This window comes from Dipodomys ordii, unplaced genomic scaffold (assembly GCF_000151885.1).
Source record: "Dipodomys ordii isolate 6190 unplaced genomic scaffold, Dord_2.0 Scaffold26, whole genome shotgun sequence".
In the NCBI taxonomy this organism is placed as follows: Eukaryota; Metazoa; Chordata; class Mammalia; order Rodentia; family Heteromyidae; genus Dipodomys; species Dipodomys ordii.
Genome location: NW_012267242.1, coordinates 10,769,825 through 10,785,164, shown reverse-complemented (window position 1 = coordinate 10,785,164; position 15,340 = coordinate 10,769,825). Strand labels below are relative to the sequence as shown.

General features: G+C 40.7%; 1 protein-coding gene and 1 long non-coding RNA gene across 3 annotated transcripts in view; one reads left to right on the top strand and one right to left on the bottom strand.

The window, feature by feature from the left end:
* Positions 1-3,373, bottom strand: part of LOC105984844 — an 11,416-nt gene extending 8,043 nt beyond the window's left edge. For both annotated transcript variants that reach the window (XR_001175014.1, XR_001175015.1), the window contains exon 1: positions 3,164-3,373. This is a non-coding gene — a long non-coding RNA (uncharacterized LOC105984844). The remainder of the gene's footprint in view (positions 1-3,163) is intronic.
* Positions 3,374-3,426: 53 nt separating this feature from the next.
* The window catches only part of Otud7b (OTU deubiquitinase 7B), a 58,481-nt gene continuing 46,567 nt past the window's right edge, over positions 3,427-15,340 (top strand). The window contains exon 1 of the mRNA XM_013014961.1: positions 3,427-3,851. The gene's annotated coding sequence lies outside the window, so the exon portion shown is untranslated. The remainder of the gene's footprint in view (positions 3,852-15,340) is intronic.

The following is a 15,340-nucleotide window of genomic DNA, read 5'->3' as shown; positions in this document are numbered from 1 at the left end:
CTTGAGCTACAGCGCCACTTCCCCCTCTGAGACTCTTATCTCCAATCATCCACCAGAAAACCAGAAGTGGCGCTGTGGCTGAAGTGGTAGAGTGCTAGCCTTGAGCTGAAGAGCTGAAGGACAGTGCCCAGGTCCAGAGTTCAAGCCCCACAACTGACCAAAAACAAAACAAAACAAAAAAACCCAAAGAAAGAAAAAAAAACCCTTGGGATGTATATGTGTATATATAATATATATGTATAATACATATATATTCATGATCTTCAGTCCTAAGAATTCTGATGTGAGGTTCCTAGGGATGCATTGTACATAGTTTTAGGAACCACCCCCCACCCCCTGTACCCATTGGTTTAAATTATGGTGGTGGTGGTGGAAAGGAAGTTATTTTAGTTTGATTTTCTTTTCTACCGCAAAAGCATACAAATGTAAATAATTTTCCTCCTTCCTGGTTAACTGCAAAATAGCTTTCTCTGAACATTTTCCCCTACTCTATCCATTAGCCTCTATATTAAGATTCTCCTTTAAGTTTCTCTGGAAATACAAAGCACTGGTTTTTCTGCTTGTGTTGAAGTGAAGTAAAAGCTCTGGGAGTTCATAGAAAAGCCCTTAGGATTGCTAAAATGGGTAAACAAAAACAGGTCATTAGGTTGGAAAATAATTCTGAATCAAATAGCAGTTGAGGGTGTATGGCCTATGTACACTAGTAAAGATATTTCTGCTGCTTCTCTTTTCTTTCCTTACTGTTTTACCTGGCAGCAAGAAATAATCAACTGTGTTCAGATTGCTGTAACCACCTAAATCAGACAGATGTTTCTGAGCGTCTAACCTAGTGACAACCCAAATGTGTGCACATCACAAGAGTAGGGGCAGAAAAACCAACATATGGGGATGGGAAAGGAGTAACTTAATGGATCTGGTGCTGGCTGAGCTGGAACTAGAACCCAGGTGGCCTGGCCTCTAGCCCAGCTGACCACACAGCTACCCACACAGGCTGAGCTGACCAAAGACAAGCAGCTCATTGAGCAATTACACAAATAACAATGAGTGATAGATGGTCAGTGTAAGAAACAGGCACAAAGCAACTGCAACCCTATCACTTCCTGGTCCCTAAATTTCCAAGCAGGCCTATAATGTGTGGTCACTTAAATGACTTTGACCAGCAACTTGGCCCAGATCTTGAATCTGGAAACTCTTTGTGGTCATTGCCAAAAGAAGTCTGCCTGGTACTGAGGATGGAAGGTGCTTTTTAACCCCATAGCTGATGCAATAGTCTGTGGTAGTGTGTTAAAACTAGAAAGACAATTAACTGATGAATATAACTTATTGTGGGAGGGCCTTGGTGAGGAGAGCTTCCCCATTTTTTTGTTTTTTAAAATTTATTATTAAGCAGTTGTACAAAGAGGTTACAATAAGTCAGGTTATGAGTACCATGTATCTTGATCTATGTTACCCCTTATATTGTTCTCCCCCATTTTCCCTCCACACATCTCTACTCTCAAGCTATGTTCTGTAGTTCAATTTTCACATAATGTACATTTGATATAATGACTGCATTTGCTCACTCTTCCACTCTCCATTTGTGTGCCTCCAGTTGTTCCTCCCCCAAACATGTTTCCACTTTCTGGTAATCATTCTGATTAACAATTCATTAGTTGTCCATAGTCCTCCCCTAAGTATACCATCCTTTAGTCAGTTTGTGTGTATATGCATAAAACTCTGTATATATTATCATGTAGGTTTGTATTTTAGATCTAGCTTTCACGTATGAGAAAAAACATGTACCATTTGTCTCTTTGAGCCTGCCTTATTTCACTTAACATCATTTTTTTTTCTAGGTCCATCCATTTCCTTCGAAATGACATTATATTCTTTCAAACAGATGAGTAAAATTTCATTGTATATATGTACCACATTTTCTTGATCCACTCATTTGTTGTAGGGCATCTGGGCTGTTTTTATAACTAATCTATCATGAATAGTACAGCAATGAACATGGATGTACAAGTGTCTTTACTGTATCCTGATTTGAAATATTCTGGGTAGATGCCCAAAAGGGGTATTGCTGGATCAATTGCCAAACTGCCTCCAGATTTTTGAGGCTCTTTATCTCGGGATCTGTCTTCCCACCTCAGCTTCAGCTAGCAAGGGGTGGGTATGATCTGTGAAGTTCAGTTTGAATCACCCTACTCTTCAAGTTTGCCAGTGAACAGGTGTCAAAAATTGTGCCGAAATGGTTGAAGTTCAAATGGTCTGTTAACCTGTATTGTAGGACACTGGTATGGACACTCCCTATACAAGGGACTCTGACCTGCTCAGATGAGGTATGTATGTATAGCTTTAGGCCCAGCCCCAAATGTTCAACTCTAAACCCAAGAGCATCCCCATGAGATATAGCTGTCTAGAAGTTTCCTATTTCAAGTATCAGTTTCCTAGTTTGAGCTTGGTAAGTTTAAATAGCTGTACTCCATCTCTCGCCTTCAGAAACCAAGAGCTTCAGGAAGTAGTTAGCAAAAATAAATTGATTGTAATATTTGTTTTTGTGTAGTCCTAATGAACATAAGCAACACTATTTTGAATATACAGACCAGAGGTAGAATGTTAGGAATTTGAATTAGAATGTAGCATTTTTTTTTTATTGAAGAATAAGAGAGGCTAGCTCCATTTTGTATTTGTCATAGGTACTTACTACAGTGGTTCGTATTTGATAAAGTTCTTATTCTAATATTCACTTAACAAGTTTGGTAAGTTTACTAAATGTTAAAGATGGCTTGTGTGCTTATAGCTGTAGCTCACTATAACTCACATGGTGTGAATTCTGCCTTCTATAAAATAGCTTTATGAATTTTACTAAATTGTAAGATCTTTGATTTTGGAGCGACATCAACAAGATGTAGTGCCCTGCACATAGTAGGGGCTCAATAAATATTTGAATTACTTTACAGCTGAATTGCTATAAAAAGGCATTGCACACAAAAGTGGCCCACGTTTCCTGATCGTGCTAACAGTCTAAGGCTGATGTGCCAGTGGGGAGGCCTTGTTATGCAGGTGTTAAGTGTTTACAGAGAAGGGTACGAACACTTTACAGAGTGGCAGGTCAGGGTGGAGACTGCTTGGGAAGCAGCCGGAAAGACGGGAGATTAACTAGAATTTTCATTCCTCTCACCTTTCCAGAACTTGCCCACCGCTTTCTGTTTCTTCCCGAAGGACAGGAGTCGACGGATTCGACCTCAGGAGTTAAGAGTTCACCCCGACCCTTCCAGCCCAGGTGGAAGCTCGCGGGCGGCGCCGGGGCTTCGGGGACGCAGGCCAAAGAAGCCCTGGGTCACGCACGGGGCGAGCGCCGCAGCCGCCCGCCAGGGAGCGGCGCTGAAGGCGGGGCTGCTGTTGGGCGGGGCGGGGCGGGGCGGGGCAGGACAGGCGGGAGGAGGGAAGGGGGAGGAGGGCGGGAGGGAGAGTGGAGGCCCGGGGGCGGCTTGGGTGTCACCACCAACCCGCTCCGGCCGGAAACTGGCGCTTGTTTCCGGCCGGACGGCTGAAAGCCAGCGATCCTGAACCAGCCGCCGGAGTCGGAGTGGGCGACCGGGTTCCGTGGAGCAGGCAAAAAGACCAAAAAAAAAAAAAAAAGAGAGAAAAAAGATCCACGGAGAGGCCAGTCCCGATCAGTCCCGCCTAGCTCCGGCTCAGATCCTGTGTGGAGCGCCTGCCGCGGTCTCTGTCCGCCACCACCTCCACCTCCATCGTCGTCGGGGGAGGGGCCGGCCGGACCCCTGGGTCACTGCCGCGGAATGAGGAGAGGCGGCCGGGCCCCGCTCTCCGCCCTGGCCTAGGGCCTGGCCCCGAGAGTCGCGAGGGTAACGGAGCCCCCAGCCCTGACACCCTCCCCGGTCTGCTCCCGCCCCTCCCACCTCTGCAGAGTCCCAGGCTCTGCCCCTCTGATCTCCACTGACCCCCTTTCTCTGTTCTGGTATTCCACCTGAAGCCACCTCCCCTCAGCACCCCTGGTCGCCTGACTGCCCCTTGCTTTATCCTCACCTTCTCCCCCCCCCCCCGTCTTCCACCTGCATCCCGCGCTCCTAGCCCCGGGCTTCCTGGACTCCTTGAGCTGCGCTGGGCTGTTTGGACGGTCCTTTCTCGTCAGCGTAGACTTTTGGGGAGGGACAGAAGAGTTGTAGAATGGTTAAGATGCAGGATCCAGTCCCCATAGTAGGATAAAGTTCATTTTAAAGTGTAAAGGTAAAAATGAAAAGAAGACAAACTTGTTCCTTATCGATAGCCCAACTGAGGTGCGTCCAAAGTAATGGAGGAAAGGAGCGGAAAAAGATGTGTGTGTGTGTGTGTGTGTGTGTGTGTGTGTGTGTGTGAGCGAGCGAGCGAGAGAGAGAGAGCGCGCTCCTAGGATAGGCTTATGAACTTTAGAAAACAGAAAAGTTGCCATAGCCGATGGAAACTTTAGAAGCTGATGATGAGTAAGCCGGGGGCTGCGTGATCTCACTCTTCTCATAATTACTAGGTTAACGGTGTAGCTCCGGTCGGGATGGAGTGGGATTTGTTTACTGGGCCGGCGTATTTTTAGCTTGTCGGCTCACTAGGACCAGCTCCGAGCCACCCCCCCCCCGCCCTTGGTCGTGTGGCTATCTACCCTAGGTGGCTTCTCAGGAAGCAATATGGGTGTAAAAATTGGCAAGTTGAAAGAAGCTGACTGGTGGCATTTTATGTAAGATGTTCCCCCTAACTTTTTAGTCAGTTTTCTTTTCATGAATTAGCCAGACTTTTTCTTTTCTTTCTTTAAAAAGAATAAGTACTACATAAAATGCTTTATTTAGAAAACCGGAGGCTGGTAATTTTTCAGTCTTTGGTTTCTGTATATTTAGGAGCCCTTTGAGGAGGCTGGTTTCTCTTTGTTTTTTTGAACCTGTGTCAAAAGTGGAAAAGCAAAGTGTAGAGAGAGAAGAGGTGGTGGTGTTAAGAATAGACCCTGCTCTTTTAAATAATTTCTAAGTGTTTTAAAAACGTTTTCTGAATTATATAACTTCTAAAAATATATAGAAAATTTCCTTCTGAGTAAATGAGATTACATTCCTGATGAGGTGGAGAAATCTGCTGGGACTTAGGCTGAGTGGCCCTGGAGACTCTTGTTCAATGTTTGTGGTACATAATTTGCAAACAATGAAGAATTATGTTCGCTGGCCGTATTGTTTCTCAGGCAGGTCTTTTAAAGTCTAGTAAATCAGTCTGCTGTGCTAGTCTATTGATATTTTGGAGGCTAAACAGAACTGTAAAATAACTGAAATGGATGTTGCTCCTGTACAGGCTGAATAGCAGTCTGTTCTAGTTTCCACTAGTGAACTGGCATGCCTCAGAGCAATCCCCACCCCCTACTAAGTGGCCAGTTACTATGTACTTAGAGATTGCAAATGAACACAAATATTAGCTCATGCTGGGAATAATTGAGAAGATAAATATGCTGAAAACATATATTCCAAAACCAAAATAGATTTTTTTTCAATTTCCCGTCTCATTTTGGATTATCAGCACCTTTCTGCCAATAATTATCCATTAACATGAATAATTTAGAATTGAACAGATATCTGTTTTGGGTATTATCCATTCAAGCAGGAAGGGAAATGGGAAATAGTTTACAAACTAAAACTAATATTTTTGGTTGTTGTTGCTTGGTTTGACTTGTCCTTTCATTCAGTGCCAAAGACTCTCACAGGAAACAAACAACAAAAAAGATGTCTGATGTCATATGTAAGCAGGATGAGCAGTAATGAATACTAATTGTTAGTTGGACATTGCGAGTGATATATTACCAACTTAAGTATTCCTGAAGTAGTACATTAATTGCTTAATTTCTTTTTTTTCCCCCTCTTTCCCCCTCCCCTGAAGTCCTTTATTCAGGAAAGTTTTAATTTGGAGACTAAAATTTGATTTTAAGAAATCACACATACCCACACAGAGTCTTTACTATCTATAGTTGTTTTAATCAGTATAAGTTGTTTAGTGCCAATAGCACTTAGGCTATATGGGTAAATTCTATTTATATCTATATCTAGCAAGTTCCCTTTGTGGAGCTGCATATATTCCACAGGGTGGGGATTAAAGGGTTTGAGGAAACCTAGGAATAAGGGGAGACCAGCCCTGTAGCCCACTGTCTCACAGTTCTCAGAAGGCTTTGTTTGGAATTTTGATTCATTCTATGTAACCAGAGTTATGATAGAAAAATTCAACATTAAATATAAGATCTCACATAAATGACACTGGGCACCACTTGTTGAAGTTTTGGAACTTCTGGATAGCACAAGTGTGCTAAACATGCTGGCAGAGCCATCATAGTGTTTTATGTGTGTATATGTGTGTGAACGTGTGTGTGTGTGTGTGTGTACATGCACATTTCTGTTAGAGTTACCCCGCTTCTTACCTCAAACATTTATCTCACCAAAGGGAAAATCCTCAAACAATGCTTTGAAATGTGACCTCAGCAGTAGCTTTCCTGTGGAACTTAAGATCTGTGAAATATTAGAATGGAACCTTCTGAATTGCTCCTGATAAGTTCAGATAATTAATATATTGTGTAACTGAAAGGTAGAGGCAGGACAGTTCTGTCAATTTTTTTTAATATGAAAACAAAAAAAAAACTTTGTGCTGAATAATGATTGAGCATTCCTGTAGACAAAGAAATCTCTTAAGTTGTAGTGACAAGTTGGAAGATATGAAAGATGTAAAACAGGTGCCCTTTTCCTTGGAACAGGACATAAAGTCACGTGTAAAATGGGGAGTCAGACCAGACTATTGGAAGCTTTAACTTGTAGGAAACAATGTCTAAATAAAACCAAACTTTGTGTGCTGCAAGCTTTATGATCTGAGAGATCTTGAAGTAACAATCATTGAGATATAGTAGAGGAGTTTTCTGAGTCAGTAAATTTTGAAATGGACTTGGGCAGTTATGGTTTAATCAGAAAGTAATATGGGCTATGGAATTAGATTGACCTTGGTCCTTTATAATTTATAACTATGGACAAGTTATTTCTCAATCAGCTCTAAAATAAGTATGAACATTCAAGAAAATGAAATGTTTTTCGGGGTTAGGAATAAAAAGAAAAGCTCTTTTAGAATATACAGTGTGCAATGATGGTATGAATGACTAAGTTGGGTGTGTGTGTGTGTGTGTGTAAAATACATGAGTGACTGGAGAGAATGTGAGTTAGTCAAGTCATGGGTAGCAAGAGGGTGGAGGGGACTCAGAGGCCAGACTTGTGGATGTTGATAGAAGGGTCAATAGAGTCATTGTAGGTCCTTGAACAAAGGGTGGATTTAATGAGAAGTATTGAGCTCTTTGGCTCAGGAACTCAGGGAAAGGAGTCAGGCAGGCACCGGTACATTGTGACTCTTATGCTTCTCCTCTGAAAGGAAACAGCCAGGAGACATAAACTTCTTCCTGGAAGTTTATGTATTTACAAAACTGAGTTCTGTTTATACCTGTCTCACACTGTACAAACCTGTGGGGAAATTGCAAGACTATGGCTAGGTTCTCCTCAAGTGCTTGTGGTAAGCTAAGGATGGAATTATGTTTCAAGGGCATTCAACTCTGTTACCTCTGCTAATGTAGGAAGCACTGACATAGGAATTTAGAACTTAATGAAATGTCTTTATTTAAAAATGCATTTAAAAAAAATTAGGTTTATTTTAGTATTTAGGGGATCATACTGATCTTAATTTATACTTCTAAGTCAGTATTACCTGCTGGTGAGGAGAATTCACTGATGTCAAAGAGCAATCCGTTTTAAAGATTTGGTCTCAGAAATCCACAAAATAATCCATTTGTGAATATTATGACTAGACTAAATTGAGTATATTAATTTAGACTAATTTCAAGGTCTGTAATGGCCTGTCAGGCTGTCTTCCCTATGCCTAAAAATCACTGGCAGATGATGTCTATGTTCAAGCCAGAATGAATCTTCACTCTGAAGGGATCTCACTGCCTTACACCGCTGAGCTGAAGATGAAGCTGGCTTTCTCAAATCTTGGGTTCTGCAGACGCTCTTCTATCTGTCACCGTTACTAAAAAATCTGTCAGATTTTTCCTCTTAAAGGAAACTTCTTTGAAAATATGGCCAATTAAAAAATATGGATGGGAAATGCTCTCATGTAAGAAGTAAACATAATCACAAAGCTATTCAGCTATTCTTTCCTGACTTACTTTTCTCCATCTATGTCAACCCACCCCTGCCTCCTTGTAATCATTACAAAACTGTGTTTGTGATGTCATGAGCACAGGTTGTTACCTCTTGAGTCAGACTCCATATTATTTTTGAGCTGGAGTTCAGTCGTGGAATAGACAGGAATCTTATGCTGCTAGATTGAGATTATTTTCAACTGAATTAAAAATTGTTTTTATCCCTTTATTGCCTCTAAGAAATTATTTTACCTAGGAGAAATTACTAAACTTCTTTTCAGTGAGTTCAGTTCTGTGCTAACTTTGTGCCCTTGATGAGTTGACAGTTCAGTGGCAAATAAGAGAGTTGGAAAGAATGGATACCTACTGAGTGTTAGTATGCCAAAAAAAAGTTTAGAATATGTTGGGCTGGGAATATGGCTCAGTGGTAGAATGCTTGCCTAGCAGGCAGGAAGCCCTGGATTCGATTCCTCAGTACCACATAAAAAGAAAAAGCTGGAAATGGCGCTGTGGCTCAAGTGGTATAAAGCAAAAGAAGTTCAAGAACAGTGCCCAGGCCCTGAATTCAAGCCCCAGGACTGGCCAAAAAAAAAAAGTTTAGAAAGTGAAAGTATGTTATTAATTACATAGTATAGACTTCATGTCAAAGATATTTTGAGAGAACACTCAGGTAGTTACAAATGATGGATGTCACAGATGTAATTCATTTTAATCTTAAAAAAAATAGAGTTGGATATGAGCACCATCTGTAATCAGTATTGTGGAACCTAAGATAGGAGGTTAATGAGTTCTAGGCTAGCCTGAGCTACATAGTAAGATCCTGTTGCAAACGGTAAGCAACAGAAAATATTAATAGGAACTAGAGATAAGTCAGACAACAAAGTTATCTGGGAGCTGAAAGGTATCAAGCAAAATCCTCGCAATAAGACTGTATCTGAGCGGTCAGTGACTTGACTGACCTGAGTAGCAGTGAAAAGTGAAATTAGGGGGGTTGGTTGGTTTGAGGCTATGTTTATAGAGGAGGCTTGAGAAGTCAGGCTTGTAAGTTTATATTTTATAGTATAGGAGAAAGGGAACCCAGAAGGATTTTTTTTTAAGTAGGATGAGCAATATCATGGCAATAAGACTCTGCTTAGAAGGAAGGGAGATTAACACCAGAAGCATGTGATGAGGCCTGAGTTGAGTTGTGGAGGGTAAGATAAGAAGTAAAAAAAGTAGAAATGAGATTGTGAAGAAAAGTTAAAATTAGGACTAGATATAAGACATGGAGGTGCTAAATGAAGTGTGGCTATAATATATTAACTGTGAGTGTTGAAGACATTCACTAAAGAAATTAGGAAGGTTTCCTTATTTTTAAGGAGATTATGAGTTCAATTTAGGATGTATTGGATTTAAAGTGACAATGAAATGTCCAAATGGCTCACAAGCCCAAGCTGAGTATTGTTGGTTCACTCCTATAATTGTAGCTACTTGGAAGATTGAGAATGGGAGGATCATGGTTCCAGGTCAGTCTTGGCAGAAAAGTCCAAGAGGATCCCTTCTCAAACAAGAGTTGGGCTCAGTGGTGTTGCTGAATTTGGGAAGATAGTGATTCCAGACCTAGTCTGGGGAAGAAAAGTCCTTGAGACTCCATCTCAACATAAAGAAACTGATTGTGGTTGTTAATTCTTGCCATCTTAGCTATGATGAAAAGCATAAAATGGTTATAGACATGTACCCTGGCAGGAATTGAGATCATTTCTCAAAAATAATCAGTGTAAAAAAGGGTTGGAGACATAGACTGGTGGTAGTTCCACTTAGCAAGTGCAAAGCCCTGAGTTCCCAACTGCAGTACTGCCAAGATACAAAACAAGAAACAAACCCATTAATGCAGTTTTACAGCTTATTGGCATAAATATAGCAGCTATAGTCAAGAAAGTTATTCAGCTCTATAAGGATAGAGTTTAAAGAGAGAGAAGGGCAAAGATAGTAGGACTGATAAACCCAAACCATTTGTCTGTTCTCCAGGGACATCTTAATTGGCTCTTCTTTTTTCCTATTTCTCTACTTCATACAATAGCTGTTGAATGTTGCTCTCCTATTGTGTAAACTCTTTCCTATGCACTAATGAGATAGAAGTGGATCTAAGTCCCTACTGTTTCTCTAAGGGTCTAATGAGAGGAAATGTATAAATCTGCAGATGAAGTGCAATTTGATGGGAGCTGTAATAGAAGTATTTAGAGAGCCAAAGATCAGTTCCACCTTGGGCATGCAGAGATTAGACAGAGCTTCCCGGAAGAGATGACACTTACAGCTGAAAGTTGAAAGATGGATACCTTCCACTGGCCTGCCTGAGTTGTGTTTCCTTTTTCTTTTTTTTTCTGAGTTTTGTCAACATCTTCCCCAGAAAAGGGCTTTGGTTTGGAAGTCCTCCACTTTAGTAGAGCTGCCAATTCTTAATTCTTTCTCAAGTGGGCAAGGGTACATTTTGTTATTGTTTGTGAGTGTTTGGGGGAGGAGAGGGGAAAGAGGAGGCACAGACTAGCTACTTACAGTGAGTCCTTGTCTGAATTCCTGTGTAGCTGGAAGTTTCCTTGGCTTTGTTTGGGGGAAGATGACTTGGTTATACCGGCATTTAAGTTATGTGGGAAGGTGATTCTCTCTCTTCTCAGTTATCTGATTTGAGATGGCAATAAATTCTTCCTTCTCATCCAATATCCAGCCCCAGTGTCCCCTGTTGTAAGAGCTTTTTGTACCATTGTGTTGAGGATATGAAGGCTCTTGTTTAATCTAAAACTACACTAGTCAAGTGTTTGCCTAAACTTTAGGGGGACTATCTTCTCCTGACTTGTTTTTATGTTAATCTCTCCTCAGTTCTTCCATGAGAAGAGTTTTTTTGCATGAGATGTTTTAAATAATCTAATTTTAGGAAAAAAAGTCATAAAAATTTTAGCTCATAACCCAAATTTAAGGAATATACTTGGTATAAAACATAAAATGTTACAGATATAGTTGAAGTCCCACCCTGCATCAGTTCCCCTTCCCCTTCCTCTTTCTCAGGAAGTAACTACTAGCCTGAATTGGTATGCATCATTCCATAATTGGTATTTTTTCTGCCTATTTACAAACAATAGAATGATACTCCAGTTAATTTGTAACTTTTTTTCTCAATGTCTTTCAGATGTGTCTATCTGTAGAGCTAGTTCATTTAATCTTGAAGGTTGTTTTCTTTATTGCTCTCTCTACTTGCCCTGTTAAATTTTTGTCCCTATCCATAAAGTCTGTGTTTTGTCTTCCACAAAAGTTTCCTGATTTGTTTTTCCTCCAAAAGAATATGATCATTTCTGGGTTGGGAAGGTGGCTCAGTGGTAGAGCGCTTGCCTTGTATGCATGAGGCCCTGGGTTCGATTCTCCAGCACCACATAAGCAAAAAGCCGGAAGTGGAGCTGTGGCTCTAGCTGGAAGTGGCGCTAGCCTTGAGCTGAAAGCTGAGGGACAGCGCCCAGGCCCAGAGTTCAGGCCCCACAACCGGATCCAAAAAAAAAAAAAATATGATCATTTTGTTGGTAGCTGTTGTATGGTATTTGGATATTCCTTTATTTTGGCTTATTTATGCCAGTGGTGTGCCTTTTCTGACCATTTTGTAAGCTCTTTAAAAACAGATTAGTCTCTTTTATCTTTGTATCCCTGTGGGCCTTGCCATAGTAATTTCCATATATATTTAGTCACATTTAGTGACTACATGCTCAGATTAATAAATATAGCTATACTTGCCTTTATATTGGTGAGTCCCCCTCACTCCAGAAGGTAAAAGCTTATAAAGAAACATTCAGCACCGAAAATTACAGTAAAATGTCTATAAAGGATGAGAGCATCAAGACTAGCTTCTTGACTGGAAGATGAAAGGAGAATTGATAGGTGATATCATCCTGATGGGGAAACTTGTGGGAATTGCTCCAGTGGCTTTTGAAGCAGTGTGCTCCTGTGGCCATTTCATCAGCTATCAAATTCTGCTTTTGTCATCAGTGTCTTGATACCTTCACAGAGTTTGGTATTTTATTTCATATTATTTTTTTGTCAGTCCTGGGGCTTGAACTCTGGGCCTGGGCGCTATCCCTCAGCTCTTCAGCTCAAAACTGAAGAGCTCAAAGCCACAGCTCCACTTCCAGTTTTCTGAGTGGTTTATTGGAGATATGAGTCTTTTGGACTTTCCTTCCCCAGGCTGGCTTTGAACCTCAGATTTCAGCCTTCTGAGTAGCTAGGATTATAGGCATGAGCCACAGATGCCAGGCTTGAATTTGATACTTTTAAGAAGTAGTCTGTTTGTTCATTTACTCAGTACTGCTGAGGACCAGAAATTGTGAGGAAGAAAGCCTGTACACACATTGATGCATACGTATATGTACTCTCCCTCCTCCCACCCCCTCCCCAGTTCTAGGGCATGAATTCAGGGCCTGAGCACTGTCCCTGATCTGCTTCTGCTCAAGGTTACCTCTCTATCACTTGAGCTACAGTACCACTTCCAGCCTTTTCTGAGTATTTTATTGGAGTCTTGTGGATTTTTCAGCCTGGGCTGGCTTTGAACTGTGATCCTCAGATCTTAGCCTCCTGAGTTTATAGGATTATAAGCATGGGCCACTGGTGCTAGGCTGCATATGTATTTTTTTGTTGCTGTTTTCAATTGTGGGGCTTGAACTCAAGACCTGGGCACTGTCCCTGAGCTGCTGCTTATGCTCAAGGTTACCACTCTACCACTTGAGCCACAGTACCATTTCTGGTTTTCTGGTGGTTAATTGGAGATAAGAGTCTTATAGATTTTTCTGCCTACTAGCTTTGATCTGTGATCCTCAGATCTCAGTCTCCTGAGTAGCTAGGATGACAGGCTTGAGCCAGAGGCACCCAGCTATCTATGTACTTTAAACTTTTTTTTTTTTTTGAGATAAAGTCTGATTAGCACAGGCTGATCTAAACCTCACAGTCTTCCTGCTTCAGCCTGTAAGTGTTGGGATTACAGGTATGTGCCACAACATTTCTGTTTTTTAATTGATGAGACTAGGTTACTTGAAAAGCTTCACAAGCATTTGCTCACATCTTAGCTACTCAGGAGGCTGAGATCTGAGAATCACAGTTCAAAGCCAGCTTGGGTAGAAAAGTCCCCTTGAGACTCTTATCTCCAAATAGCCACTCAAAAACTAGAAGTGGTACTGTAGTTCTTAGTGGTAGAACACTAGCCTTGAGCAAAAGAGCTCAGGAACAGTACGCAGGTCCTGAATTCAAACCTCATGATCAAAACAAAACAAAACAAAAAACACCCCCAAAAAACCCTCTTCAAATCATAATTCTATAGTATATCGTTCCCAATATAACATTATTTTGGCTTCATAATAATAGCTGTCCTTACCCCCAAGTAGGAAATTAGATATTAAAATGAACTATATGAAATTGCCATTTTGTAGGTAAGGAGCTATGAAGTATTGGTAATTTTGTATGTTTAAAGCCAGTAAATTAAGTCTTAATTTCTTCTTGGGGTTCTGAAGATTGATATCATGGGTGTTTTCTAAGTAGGTAATTGTAAATCTGTTTAGACTTCTAAACTGCATTTCTGAACTTTAATCAATTTTCTTTACAGTTATGGCTCCTTTTTTTTTTTTTTTTTGGTGGTATTGAGGATGGAACCAAGCCTTGTGTTTGCTAGGCAAGTGTTCTAGCTCAAATTTTTGATGGACTGTTTTTATTTTTTATTTATTTTTTGTTAGTTGTGGGGCTTGAACTCTGTGCCTGGGTGCTGTTGAGCCACAGTGCCACTTCTGGTTTTCTGGTGGTTTATTGGCGATAAGAGTCTCACAGACTTTCCTGCCAAGGCTGGCTTTGAACCATGATCCTCAGATCTCAGCCTTTCAAGTAGCTAGGATTACAGGCATGAGCCACTGACGTTCGTGGACTGTTTTTATTTTGGAGCACACATTTGGTGTATTTGAGAAGCTTGGACTGGAATGTGTAAGAGTGGTAGACCAGAGAAGGCACTGGAAAATAAGCCTGATAGAAAAACTTTTACTGTGAATATCTACAGTTCTCTACTATTTTTCTAATAACTTTTGAAAGGCAGATTTGAGAGATTTAAAGAGAAATAGAATTTGCTAATTGATTATAATGATTATCATGTAGTTGGTTGAGTTGGTTTTAATGAACTTACATTCCCAGTAAGTAAATAACTTTTTCTTCCTCTTCCTGATCATCCCCATATCCTCTTCTACACTTGGTAAGAGAGATATGATAGGGAAAGTTATAAGAGAGAATATTGTCTCTGGCCCTTTGCTTATTTTCAGCTTTTTTTGCTGTTGTGGTTTTCAGAAGTGTTCTTAGGGTGAGGAAAGGATACTGAAATCAGAGGAAAGAGCAAAGAAACAATAAATAGCAGGAGTTAGTACATACTATACAACAAGAGAATTGTGGAACAGGATCAGACAAAAAGAGATAGGTATAAACATATAAACATTTAAAGAGGCTGTATTCCCTCTCATCCTTCAGAAGCTAGTTTAGGTTTCTTTGTAAGCCTTGCATTTTAAACATTTCAAAAGAATATCAAGGCTACTTGGGTTTTACACACACATGCACACACACACACACGCACACACATACACACATACACACACAGAATGTAGCTTTGAAAGTATCAGTTTTCTTTCTTTCTTTTTTTTTGTTGGTCATGGGGTTTGACCTCTGGGCCTGGACCCTGTCCCTGAGCCCTGAGCTCTTCCGCTCAAGGCTAGCCCTCTACCACTTGAGCCACAGTGCCACTTACTTCCGGTTTTCTGTTGGTTAATTGGAGATAAAAAGAGTCTCATGGACTTTACTGCCTGGGCTGGCTTTGAACCTCGATCCTCAGATCTCAGCCTTCTGAGTAGCTAGGATTGCAAGTGTGAGCCACTGGCACCCAGCAAAAGTATCACTTCTATGTTCTAAAATAGTTCTTTGAAAAGTCACCATTATTTCAAATTGGTCTATTCAGGCCTTTTGATTCAATAGATGACATCAAAGAAAAAGGAGATTTTTCTCTGAGGCTTTGGTGTTAATAAATCTTGATATTTGCATGAAAATAGTCTAATGTGAAGAACTGAATCATGCCAATGGGAAAGTATGATACACTAGCAAAAATATATTTTAGTTAGCAAGTTCTCACTCATT